This window comes from Heteronotia binoei, chromosome 9 (genome assembly GCF_032191835.1).
Source record: "Heteronotia binoei isolate CCM8104 ecotype False Entrance Well chromosome 9, APGP_CSIRO_Hbin_v1, whole genome shotgun sequence".
Taxonomy (NCBI): domain Eukaryota; kingdom Metazoa; phylum Chordata; class Lepidosauria; order Squamata; family Gekkonidae; genus Heteronotia; species Heteronotia binoei.
In genome coordinates this window covers 79602855-79617104 of record NC_083231.1, presented here as the reverse complement: position 1 = coordinate 79617104, position 14250 = coordinate 79602855, and positions in this window count along the sequence as shown.

The window sequence follows — 14250 nt, the reverse complement described above, 5'->3', positions numbered from 1 at the left end:
TTAACCATAATAATGAAAACGGCAAGGGCACTCAAAACTGCGGCCTGGTCAGGGCTAGGAGTCTCAACAGACCGCTCCCCTGCCATTCACGGGCGAGAGACCCAGCCCCCAGCCGGAGCTGTGCGACACAGCTCCCGCCAGCCCAGCCCAGCAAGGAGGCACGCCCCAGAGGGCCAAACCACCAGACACACATCTCAACAGAAGGCACCCTCTAGTCGAGCCTCCAGGACAGTCTGCATTTTCCCCACCCAAGGTCATCAAACCCAAAGGTTGATTATGCCAGACCCCTAACTCCCCAAAAGGGGGATGCTTCCTGGTCCTCCCCTAGCCGCATAGTACCCTAAACCCAGTAAAACCTGCCACCACTAAAGCCAAGTCTCTACTTAGGGCTTAGCACCCATCGGGAGGCCCAAGGCCACCCGCAGCCCTTGCCAAAGATCCCTCAAGAAAAGCATGAGTCCCAGCTGAGAGCCAACCGAAGTTCTCCGAGCCTGATGTGCGACCCAAAACACATAGCTATGTCCACAGATGAGAATTCGGCTCCTCTGGCCAGGAACAACAGCATCTAAAAAAGAAAAACAGTCAAACTAGAACAAGACCCAGCAACATTTCAACCAAACAAACGAAGCTAGGAGCTGAGCAAAGGTCGAACATAAGATCTGTAGGCCGATGAGCGCCAACGGCCCAGGCGCTGAATAGAGGAGGAAGGATATCACAGGGCGGCAGCTGTAGAGGCTGCCCCAATTCTAAAGGAGTGCGTCCAAAACCACACCCCGGACAACCCCAGCTCACCTAAAGCCCTTGACGTCACAGCACAAAAGTAATGCTTCGTCAATGGGCTACCATTATTGTGACAGAACAAAAACCCCTCCTTGGGTCCCCGAACTGCCAAATAAACAGCTAAAGCAGAAAATGGGCACAGCTCGAGCTCAGAGCAGGTGCCCAGCTCCAGCACAGTGCCTCTTTGAGGCTGGTCCGTCTTAGAGCAACGGACAGTAATGACTGCCTTATCCTCAGTTAAGCTCAGGTCCCGTAGCAACAAAGCATTACCAGAAACATCATTTCTGGACCCTGCCACTAGCTCACTGACTCTAAGAGCCCCCAAAAAGGCTACCAAGGACTCAGAATGAAACAAAGAGGCATCAAAATATGAAGCACACACCGTGCCCAAAACCCCCTTCAGGCCCCTAAGAATCAGAGGGGAAATAGGTTTCCTCGAGTCCAACCTAGGTCCAGCATCTCTGGCCCACCCCTCCAGCATTTTTCGAAGACAAAAATCAGCTGTATCTTCCTTATAACCCAGCGCCTTACTAGCAAAAGCCAATGCAGACAGGCGCCCCCTAATGGATCACATGGCCAATCCCTTACCTCGTTGAGAAACACAGTAGCGGAGCAACTGCTCCACCAGGAGGGGCCAACAATGCGATACCCTACTTCAGCCCTAAAGTCCTCAAACTGCCGCACAGCACGTTCGTAAGACTTCCTGGTGCTAGGCGCAATGGCTAGGCCTATCGCTCTGCAGGCCTCGGCTCTCCAATCAGCCATAGCTCCTGGGGCATTGGCGCCAGCTCTCAATCAGCATCTGGGGCCAGCTGATGAAACCTTTCCATCTGTTTATGAGAGAGAGTGTCAGCCACCCCATTATTCACCCCAGGGACATGCTTGGCTAAAAACAGAATGTTAAACTGCAGACAACGCAGAGTGAAGGCCCGCACCAACCTCATAACCCGCTGGGATGTGGATGAAAGGGAATTAATGACATGGACTACTGCCATGTTATCGCACCAAAAATGAACTGTGCGATTGGCCATATCCTTCCCCCACAGCCAAACCGCAACTAAAATGGGAAAAAACTCGAGAAACGTAAGATCTTGGTTCACCCCTAAGCAGATTCCTGAATCCAGGAATCTGGCCAACTATCCGTGCGCCATTGTCCGCGGAAATAGACTCCAAAACCTAAAGACCCAGCAGCATCAGACATGACCTGGAGCTCAGCTTCCAGCCTCATGTCATCTCTCCAAAAAGAAATCCCGTTAAAAGACTCCAAAAATTCTTGCCAAACCCTCAAATCTTCCTTCATGCTGCAGCTAACCCATGTTCTATGGTGAGGCAAGCGAAGGCCTGTCATAGTGTCACAAAGCCTACGAAGAAAGGCTCGCCCCGGAGCAACCACTTTACAAGCAAATTTAAGATGCCCAACCAACTGCTGTAACGCAATCAAGGTGACCTTTCATTTAAGAATTAAGGAATTAATCCTATTCCTTAAATCTACTATTTTTGGAAAGGTATCCTGGACAGTTGCGCCAGGGTATCCAGTTCAATCCCCAAAAAGATCAGGTTTTGGGCCGGACCCTCTGCTTTTTCCTGAGCCAATGGAACCCCAAGCTCTGTATCCAGCTCCATAAAGCCAGACAGCTGTGCACAACACCCAGTCCCTGCAGGACCCACAAAAAGGTAGTCATCCAAATAATGAATGACATCCTGCAAACCCACTTTTTCGCGAACAGCCCATTCCAAGAATGTGCTGAAACACAGCAGCCCATTGGCAATGCTCTGTCCATGTAAAATTGACCCTCAAAAGAAAATCCCAAGAGTTCAAAATCAGCAGGATGAATGGGTAACAGGCGAAATGCAGATTTAATATCGCATTTTGCCAACTCAGCCCCCTCCCCGCAGTGTCAAACCACGGCTACAGCCTGATCGAAGCTGGTATATATAACCGAGCATAAATGCTCGAGAATCCCATCATTAACGGACTTCCCTTTGGGAAAGGAAAGATGGTGAATCAAACGAAATTCCCCTGGTGCCTTTTTAAGCACCACGTCCAAGGGGGAAACCTTAGGGTTAGGCATGAGGGGATGGGTAAATGGGCCCAAAATCCTGCCCTCAGCCAACTCCTTGGCAACCTTATCTCTGACTACCTGCTCTAAACCCTTAACAGAACTAAGATTACCAGACATAAAAGGAACCCGAGGCCCCTGAAAAGGAATCAAAAACCGAACTTAAAACCTTTCAGCAGGTAAACACTGTCAGCCTTTTGTGGATACCTGGACAGCCAGTGTTCAAGAGGTCCCACCTTTATCAGACTGGGCCCCTTTTCCAGCCTGATAATTACCTCCCCCTCCTCCTGCTTCCTTTTGATTCTTACACATCCGGGCTTTTGGGCAGTTATTGAAGGAGTGAGACCCGCCACACATGGGGCATTCGTGCTTGAACTGACAAGCTTTTCTGCTACACACTCCCTGAGAACCGAACTCCCAACAAAGCAGGCGGGGTTGAACCACCTGCCCCACTGAACTGCGGGAAGAGACTGCCAAAGCTGAGGTTACCACTGATCTAGCCACCAAATGACCGCTGTCAGAGCGGTCGCCCAAATTTGGCTGCGCAGGAGACATGACCTGTAGCCACAGTTGCTGATGAATACGATCCCATTGAAGGGAAGGGTACAACGCAGCTCTCATCCTGAATTCCTCATCATATTGAATACAGGCAGGCCCACTAAACATTGTGTACCCCTTATAAATTATGTCCATGTATTGGATAAGAGCAGCCGCCCTCCAAGGATGAGCCCGTGCAATCACTCCAGCATAGATCAAAAACTCAGGCAGCCAATTAGCCCAAGTCCGCTCCACTTTGCGCTTCTTCAACTTTTCTTTTTCTTTGTCATCTAAGTCCTCCTTATCCTTTTTCTCCAACTCCCGGAACAGGAGGGAGAAGATATCCACGTACTCACCCTTTAGGATTTTATCTTTTGTTGCAGGCAACAAATGATCCCCTAAAGGCAAAGCTACATCCTCAAAAGGTAAGGCGGTAAAGGGGATCGCCTCATAAGGAGAAAGGACACCCTAACCCCCCATGAAAGAGCCTGCAAGACCCTGCTGCCCCACACCCAGCCAAACTCCACAAGGGCCACACTGTCCAGTTGGCCAAGCCCAATTTGACTGCAAGCCCATACCTGTGGGGGGAGAAAACCCAGAACTCACAGCAGGAATGCCCTGCCCGGCAGGTGAGGCATGATTCTATGGCCCCCAAGGCCAAGCCAGCCCAGCATACGCCTGCGAAATGTCCCCAGCCTTACCAACAGATCCAACAGGCACCAGCATTGACCCAGTTCCAGCAGCTCCTGACGATGACACCGATCCCCCATCTGGACCACCGAGACCCATGGCACTGCCAGTGATGAATGCACCAGACCTGCCCTCAAGAAGAGACAACCTGGTTAACACATTCGCCTGGAGCGTCCTTTTAGAAGCCTTTTCCACTCCTACCCTCTCTGATGAAGGAATACCAGACGCCTCCTCCAGCACCAACAGCCTTTGCATTATGCTAGCATTAACTACCTCATCTCTCTCCTCATCGGAAGAAGATAAAGGGGGTGGAGGCCTCTTAGACAGAGCCTTAGGGGCCTTTGGTGCAGGCTGTTTGCCCTTGGATTTACGACCCCTTTCTACCTGACATCTTTGCAGCGTCCGCTAAGTAGCAGCCCCTGGGAGCAATAACAAATACCTACCTATGAGAAGTTAACGCCAGCTATGGCAGACCCACAAAATGGCCTCCCTTCAAAATCCTTCTAAAACGGCTGCCTCCCTTGAAGAAGAAAGGAAACCCAATATGGTCGCCACCCCACACAACAAGGAGGGGAAGCAAAGTATGGCTTACCCTGCCAGAACAACATTCTTTCCAACCCCTGCAGGGTATCCAAGCGCCTCTAAAAAAAACCCTTTTTCTTGCCAAAGAAGGGAGAGGACTAACCACCCCAACCAAAGGAAAAAACAATTTTTAACCCTAAGAATGATACTCAAGTCTTCAATTGAGCTCTTCCTTTCCAAAAGCACCATGCCCAGCCAGGCAGCCACCGCAGACCCCAGGAGCCCGCAGCTCCTGTTCCCACTTATCACGCCAACACTGAGACAGCCACCACAGCCCCCAGGAGCACGCAGCTCCTGTTCCCGCTGCTCATGACAACGATGCTGCAACCAACGGGGGGAAGGGCCTCCATGATAGCAAAGGAGCCCCCCACGCCTTCCCAGTGCGCAAAATGCTCCAGCACAGACCGATCGTCGTCCAGGACTGAAACAGGGAGCAGAGGTCTGGCCGTTACAATGGCCTGGCCCCACCCCCTCAAACACATGCCCATACGGGCTGTAGATCTTCCCTTCCCTCCCAGGGAGGCAAAGCTTGCTATCGCAGCCTAGCAGCATTGCTGCAGGCTGCAAGCATCGAATAACACTCAAAAGCTGTGTCTGTTCACATTTCAAAGCCCCAATTTAAACACCACTTTCTTGGAGTCAAACTCTATATGTAGAAGGAGTATTCAAAATGGAATGGTTCTCCTGTGTGATTTAAGTATACACAGGCAAAATAATGGTTTCTTTGAAAATAGGTCCTTTCTTCTTTAGCATGTAACTCCTCAGGCTATATGCAACACCATACCACACCCCACAAGGGTTATTTGGTTTCCTTGGGGATAACAGCTTCCAACATGGAGAAAAGCACAGGGTGCAGAGCCTAGAGGTGCTTTATTTTGGCCCAAATATGGAGAGCCGATTCAAATGTCAACATTGCATCCAGTTTTTCCATTAGTACCATGCATTTAAGACAGATACCTGTTGTGTTGCCCAAGGAAACTCAAGTGCCAAAGCTGAGATTTGAAACCAGATATCAGGGATCAAATTAGAGAGTCCATTCAATGGGCCTATGTAGAAGAATCAGTGTGCCAGTTCATCAACAGGCAATCATTCTGTGCATCACCTGCTTACAGATGCATAGCCAACCAGTCCTTGGGTTGGATCCAATGGTTTCCTTCCCAATTTTCCCTTGGAGGAAGGACTTCATCCTGCAACTGAAGACTCCTTACTTAGCAGATAAGAAACATGGAATCCAACTTTCTGCCATTGTTCATAAAAACTGTCGTCCTTATTGCAGAATCAAAGCAGCATGTCTACAGTTAAAATCACTGAACATCCTGCTGTCTAAAACTTGGACTTTAGAGAAACCCTGGTTGACCAGAAGTAGTCTAAATGCTTGGTCATGCTTAATGACAAAGTAAGAGCACAGGGTTTTAAAGATTTTGACACTTAAGTCCTAATTCAGCTTCAAGCGTTATTTTTTAAAGTGGATAACTAAGATTCAATTATAATATGCTTTTCACTTTCACTGTTAATTTATTCACAGGGGAGCTTGGAATAAATGTTCATTTGTTATCAAGTTATGAAGCAATTAGGCAAAAATAGCCATAAAAGCAGAAGGGGAATTGACAAGAGATTTTTCAAAAGCTGGTGAAAGATAATATAATTTTGCTGGAAATTCATTACTTTTTCAAACCATAGCTTTAAAGTGCAAAGCAGAAACTTCAGTGGCAAATATTAAATATGCAGCAACATTTGCTATAGGTACTGACTCATCCATTATCAAGCCTGCTGTTTTGCACAGCAGAAAGTCATGCCCAGAGTCTAAAAACTGCAGGATGCTTTGGTGATTCCTTGAAGAAAAATTCCAAAGCAACATCAACTTTTTTTAAAAAAAATGAATAAACAAGTTTTCGTCAGCACTTTTCATCACACTTGATTTAAATAAGACAATCAAACAAATGGGTGGGAAGAGAAACAGATGACAGAAGGCATAACAGAAAGCCCAAGTCTGCAATTTGTAATAATTTTACATGGAATAGAGAATGAGGTTGTGTGGATTTATTGGGTTAGCCTGTGAATTTAAAAGATCTCATTGCACCAAAGCATATTAGAGGAAAGAAATAATCAGCATTCTCCCATTAAAAATAAAAAGCCAGAACTTAGCAGAACCAGCTTCTGGCATTAATTGAAACACGCATCACCCTCCAAGCCATCTAGTGGTAAATTGAGGCAAGGCTGCTGTAACAAACTGCACTCTTAAAAGCTTAGAAGTGCTGTATAAATAGATAAAGGACTGTGAAGGAAGAGCCTTGAAACAAAGAGCCTTAAGTGACAGGCTGCTTGAAGGAAACTGATTGGTTAGCATCAACTGAGCAGAGAGACTTGAGAGCTGAATGCTGAGGAGACAGTCAGTCTGATTTCAGCCCTAGTTGAGAAGAGTTTACTGACAGTTTTGGATTTCAGCCTTACCTGTGAGCAGTTTAATACAGACAGGAGACCTGTGGGGAAAGTTGACAAGTAAGTTTGGGAAGTAGGTGAAGTCTCCCATTCAAGCCAAAGAAAGGTGATAGAACTTCTAGTGAGAAAAGAATTTCCCTATCTAGTCAAACAGTAAGCTAGCTGTAAAAAGTGCAAAGATTCCAGGTCTGAAGAAACTGCCATTAGAGACCTTAACAGTAAGTTGAAAACTCAAAGATTACTGGTGTTTCAAGAGAAGGAATTTGGGTGCTGGAAAGAGTGTAGCAGCCAAAAGAGTCAGAGAATACTCAAAGAAAGTGTCCTGCAGTTTTCAGACATTGAGCATGGCTATCTGCTGTGCAAAACAGCAGGCTTGGTAATGGATGAGTCAGTGCCTCGAGCAAATGTTGCTGTATATTTGATCTTTGCCACTAATGCTTCTGCTTTGGACTTTAAAGCTACAGATTGAAAAAAAAATGAATTTCCAGCAAAATGATATTATCTTTCACCAGCTTTAGAAAATATTTTGTCATTTCCTCTTCTGTTCTTAAAGCTATTTCTGCCTGTGAGCCAGTTAGGTGTAGTGGTTAGGAGCACGGACTCTAATCTGGGTAAACCGAGTATGATTCCCCACTCTTCCACATGCACCTGCTAAGTAACCTTGGGTCAGTCACAGTTATTTCAGAGCTGCTATCTCAAGAGCAGTTTTCGAAAGAGCTTTCTCAGCCCCACTCACCTCACAGAGTGTCTGGTGTGGGAGAGGAAGGAAAAGGAGACTGCAAGCTACTCTGAGACTCTGAGTTAAGGGCAGGGTATAAATCCTATCTCTTCTTCAACTCAGGTCTGTGCATGTAGTGATTTTACCTCAGAAATTTCAACTCCTGAACATACCTGACCTTTCCCCTCTATGTTAAATAAAATATTTTGTTATTTTTGACTTCCAAAACACCTCAAGTGCCATTTAAGTTAAAGAGTGATCCTGACCCTTTCCTCAGGTTCCTGGGCTGAGCCAACAGCGAAAATATTGTACTGTGACAGCATGGGACAGCCAGAGTTCTTCAGCAAAGAAGAAAACACATTACTAGAGCAGTTCAGTCAGTAAAGGGAAAGAAAAATGGAGGGAAAATCTTGCCTCTGGGGGAGAGAAAGGGAAGGAGGATGTCATATTTGCAAAGGTTGATGCCACAGAAGCTGGTCATGAACACAAAGAAGAGTGGGTTAAGGGATGCTTGCTATTCCTCTTACTGATCATTTAAACCCTTATTAATACTAGTACTTTTCACAAATCATTGCATAATAATAAGTAGCCTAAACAAACCACTTCTTTCCTGAGATTTATACCTCAGCCTAAATATTTGTAGTTGTGCAACTGTCTGGGGGACAGGCAGTTGTTGCAGTGTTGCTGGAGTGCTGTTGCAATGCCATTAGGTTTTTGCAACTGTTCATTAACAGTTTGTAATGTAGGAAAAAGCAGTAACTGGCTAGCTTTTTCTCTTCTTCACTCATTGGGTGGTTCTGATTTGCTGTGTTGATGTTGACACAAATGCCAGTGAACAGCAACAACTGTAGTTTGATGAATGCTAAGACAGTGCAGGTGTAAATACAACCCTCAAGTTGGGAAAGACATTTCTGAAAATTAGTTCACTGTTAGAAGCTGGCTGAACTCAGTCACAGTATGTGATACCCTTGAAAACAGCTCCATTGGTTTGTCTTCCTATTTTTTTTTTATCATAGTAACCGGCACATGCAAGCATGCAATGTATTCCTTCAAAACCCAGTCATACCAACATGTTCACATCAATACAAATTATCAAAGATTCTTCATAGGTTGCTTCTTTCCAGGGTTGTTGGAATGGTTACATCTTATCTCAGTCCTACTAGACTAGGGAAACATCAGTCAGTTCAAAGCTTGCCACCAATATCTGGTATCCACATAACCACTAGATCAGGAAATGCCACAAAAAAGTAGGCTAGCCAGTCATCAGGAGTTTTGTCACACACCCAGTAGCCTTCATTAACCCCTGGAGAAGCCTTGACTCTAGATGCTAATCTGTCAAGGCTAGATCTAAACGACTTCCGGAGTTGGTACATGGCGAATTGAGACGCTTCTCACAAAGAGGAGCAGACCGGAGCCTCTGTTTTGGGTAGAGAAGGCGACCTCAACGCCTGCTGCTTACTTTTCTCAGTGAGGGAAAAGGCCAAGACGTGCTCAGGAAAATTCTGGGGGGGGATTTACTTTAGCTTATGAGAAGTCCCAGTGGGGATCCTTATGGGCTTTGAAGGGTCCCTGGCGAAGAATTGCATTCCAGCGTCTACAGAGGACATCCGTGGTCATTAATTTGACTTAAATTCATCATGTTTCAAGCTTTCTATGGACTATTCTAACATCTAAACATTTATCACTGATAAGAATGGTGTTAATAAGGATATATTGGACTGCAAGGTAAGAAGATCTTTATCTATCATTCCGGGACTAAAATCAATTTTATCTGAGATAAAGATTAACCATATTACTATATATATTATATTATGTAAAGAAGAGAAGGGAGTAATCGGGACTTTGGTACTTAAGAAGCAAAGTTAAAAGATAAAAAACAACTATTGTTTGGAATATTTGTGGTTTCTGCAAAAAACCCTCATCGTCACTGAGTTGCTGAACTGGAAGACGTTACAGGAAGTGGCGTCATACAAGTATCGCAAGATCTCTCAACCATTGAAACGTGACTTCATGGCAAGAAAAGCAGGAAGGAGCCATTAGAAGAAGGGAACTTTTAAACCTCCTGGTCCTCACGAGGATTTGAAAACCATAGAGAAATTGTGACGGTCATTAAAGGAAGGTCAAAAAAATTATATATTCAAGAAAAGAGAATAAGAAAATTAGTGGAGCCAGCAGATATCAAGATTACAAAATGAAACATATTGGATAATAATATTGGAACTGATTTTGGTGGCTTTTTGGTGAAAGGAAAGGAAAAAAACTTCCAAAAGGATCTGAAAAATCGCAGACGCCATTTTGTGCATTTTTAAAACGTTAAAAAATATATCTTGAGTTAGGAAGCCCTGAGAACAGCGATTTTGGGCTTATTGAAAAGGGCATCTCCTAAACTATAAAATCCTATGGTTTAATTTGATTTTGGTGAGATCAACTTAAGAGCCTATTTTGGTAGTGGAGAAATAGTAATGTCTGACCACAAGTCGGCACCAAAACAGACACACACAAGGACTAGTTCACTTGAGGAAGGAATATTGCCTAAAATACAAGATCAACTGGATGCTATGGAGGCAAGATTGGTCAAAGCGATGAAAGATCTAATAATGGACAATAAGAAGCAATGAATTAAAGAATTAAAAAAATATTGAAACAAATGAAGATGTGGTGAAGACAGAAATTAAAAAAGAAATTGAGGATCTCAGAAAGTATTCACAAGCAACATTAAATAAAGTAAATGTGGTTGAAAATAAGGTGAAGGATCAAGATTCCATGATTAATAAATTGCAGGAGAAAGTAGTTCTGCAAGACTGTAAGTTAATGGAAACATCTAAGATACGTCAGAGAGGAGTACCTGAGAATGGAAACATCTGAGATACGTCTGAGAGGAGTACCTGAGAATGAAGGAAATGACTTAAAGACATATATAATAAGCACTATTGCTGAGTTTTTGGAAATAGAACCTGATAAATCTAGTTATCTTTATGATTACATATACAGGGTCAATTCATCGTTTGCCAAGAAAAACAAACTACCAAGAGATGTGGTAGTAAAATTTATCTCAAGAGACATGGTGGGAAAGATCTTAAGAAAACAATTTGAAAAAACATTGGAAATTGATGGAAGCAGAGTAAGAATTATGAAAGAGCTGCCAAAAAAGGTTATAAACGACAGAAGATTGTACAAAAAAATAACTGACAAGTTGTGGGAGAATGAAGTGCGATACAGATGGATATTGCCTGAAGGTCTAAGTTTTGAATAAGTTTTGGAGAAAAGAGGATACTGCCTGAAGGTCTAAGTTTTGGAGGAAAGAGGATTACAATTACAAAGGTACAGGAAATGAGGAGATTTTTTGAAGAAAATGAGGGATTTGGGGACACAGAATAAAAGAATCATCATTATTGCTTACAAATTAATATCTTGGAACGTAAATGGACTAAATTCACTGCAAAAAAGAAAGGCTACATTTCCTTGGATCAAGAAAAAATGTAATATAATTTGCTTACAAGAAGTACATATTAAACAATTGGATTACAAATGTTTATGGAATAAACAATTGGGTAAGGAATTTCTTTCCTTGGCTAAAGAGAAAAAAAGGGGAGTGATTTTTTATGTTAAATAGGAATTGGATCCAAAATTGATTTTTAAGGACAATGAAGGAAGATATTTAGCTGTGGGAGTGACAATGAATGATAAAAAGACATTGTTGGGATTGTATGCCCCAAATGGGGCAAAAGACTCCTTCTTTAAAGATATTGTGCAACATCTAGACCAAGTGACTTATGAACAAATAATGATAATGGGAGATTTTAATGGAACAATCATTAATGATTTGGACAGATCAGGGGAAAAAAATAAGGAGGCGAAGTTACCAAAGTCGTTTTTTGATTTAGTGAAACAAGAAAGTTTGGAAGATATATGGAGGAAATTTAATCCAAAAGTGCGGGATTATACCTTCTTTTCATGTTATGTTATGGATGACAAAAGATCTTGGATTTATGACGAAAAAAATAGAGATTCTTCCTATAGTTGGGACTGATCACAATCCATTGATGTGGTCGGCAAAGTGTGTGAAAAAGATTAGGAGCTGGAGAATAAATGAAGATTTGCTACAAAAACCAGAGACAGTGGTGTCTCTAGAAAAAGAAACTAAAGCCTTCTTCCAAATAAATGAAAAGGAGGACATTCAATTTCAAACTGTGTGGGACGCGTACAAAGCAGTAATGAGAGGCATTTTAATTACAATGAATAATAAAGATAAAAGGGCCAAAGAGAAACAAATGTTGGACATTCAAAAAGAGATCGGGGAAAAAAGAAAAGGAACTTTAAAAAAGACCGGGGAAAAAGAAAATAATAAGGGAAATTACAATATTGCAGAACCAATTGAGACATCTGTTAAATAAAGAGGTAGAATGGAACCTTAAGAGACTTCAACAGAAATCTTTTGAAAGAGCAAATAAGCCTGGAAAATACCTGACTTGGCAAATGAAAAAAAAGGGGGAGGAAATAAATTTGTAAACAAAATTGTATTGGGAGGTAAAGAAATTGTTAACCAAGCAGGAATAAAAAGGGAATTTTATAAATATTATGCTAAGTTATTTCAAGCTCAAAAGGTGGAAAAAAGAAAAATAGATACACATTTACATAAAATTCAAGTAAATCCCTTAACAGAAAATATGGAAAAGGCATTAAATGAACCAATTGAAAAGATTGAAGTTGAAGCAGCTATAAAGCCCTTGATGGGGTGCCACTAATACCGGTCCCCAAGGTCAAGAGCTTAGGCGTGCTCCTTGAGTCCTCCCTTACAATGGAGGCTCAGGTGGCAGCCACTGTTAGATCTGCCTTTTTCCATCTTCGGCAAGCACGGCAGCTGGCCCCTTACCTGGACCGCAGCGACCTAGCGACGGTAATCCATGCTACGGTCACCTCAAGAATAGATCACTGTAATGCTCTCTACATGGGGCTACCCCTGACGCTAACCCAGAGACTACAACTAGTGCAGAACGCTGCGGCACGGCTGTTAATGGGGCTACCACGACGGGAGCACATTCGGCCAGTGCTGAGAGAGCTGCACTGGTTGCCTGTTGTGTTCAGAGTTCGCTTCAAGGTGTTGGTATTAACCTTTAAAGCCCTTTATGGTCAGGGACCTGCCTATCTACGGGACCGCCTTTCCCCATATATCCCCCAGAGAGCACTGCGATCAGGGACAAAAAATCTGCTGTCTGCCCCTGGCCCAAAAGAAGCCAGGCTATGCGCAACAAGATCTAGGGCCTTCTCGGTGGCAGCACCAGAACTCTGGAACACCCTCCCAGAAGCTATAAGGGCCCTGCGGGATTTGTCGGCGTTCCACAGGGCCTGTAAGACCGAACTGTTTAGACAGGCTTTTCTGGTTGACTGAAAATGGGCTGCCACCGGACATCCTACAGAAGCTGGTGGTCATAGTCAGAACCCAATACCGCCAGACTGGATTGAGATAGCGTAATAGTTTTAAACCGATAAATGTATTATGGTTTTATATGTTTTATGGAATTGATTGTTTTTATGATACTGTAAGCCGCCCTGAGTCCGCTTGCGGAGAGGGCGGGATATAAATGTAAGTAAGTAAATAAATAAATAAATAAATAAATAAATAAATAAATAAATAAATAAATAAATAAAGTCAATGAAAATGGGAAAGGCACCGGGTCCAGATGGTTTTACAGCAAAATTTTATAAAGTCCTCGCAGAGACATTAGTACCGAAAGTTCAGAAGTTGATGAATATTACAAGGATTGATGGGATAATACCAAATACATGGAAGGAGGCTACAATTTCGTTGATACCAAAAGAAGATAGAGATACAACAAATGTAAAAAATTATAGACCAATTTCATTACTTAACAATGACTACAAAATATATGCTAGGATACTAGCAGAACGACTCAAACAGCATTTGAATAATTTTATCTAAGAAGAACAAGCAGGATTTCTTCCCAGGAGACAAATTAGACATAATATCAGAACTGTTATAGATATTGTTGAATATTATGAGAAGCATCTTGAAAAAGAAGTGGCACTATTTTTTTGCAGATGCAGAGAAGGCCTTTGACAATCTGAATTGAGATTTTATGTTTGCAGTGATGGAGAAATTAGGATTAGGAGAAGATTTTATAAGAATGGTTAAGGCGATATATACTGACCAACAAGCAAGACTCTGGATTAATGCAGATTTGACGGAGAAAATTATTGTTGGTAAAGGAACAAGGCAAGGTTGCCCTCTATCTCCATTGATATTTATAATGATATTAGAGATTTTGCTTAGGCAAATACAAGATGACAAAGAGATAGAGGGGTTGAAACGGAAAGATTTTTTCTTATAAATACAGAGCGTTTGCTGATGATGTAATGTTTATCAATGAAAATCCCTTATCTGTGACACCATTGCTGCTTCGTAAAATACAGGAGTATGGAGAA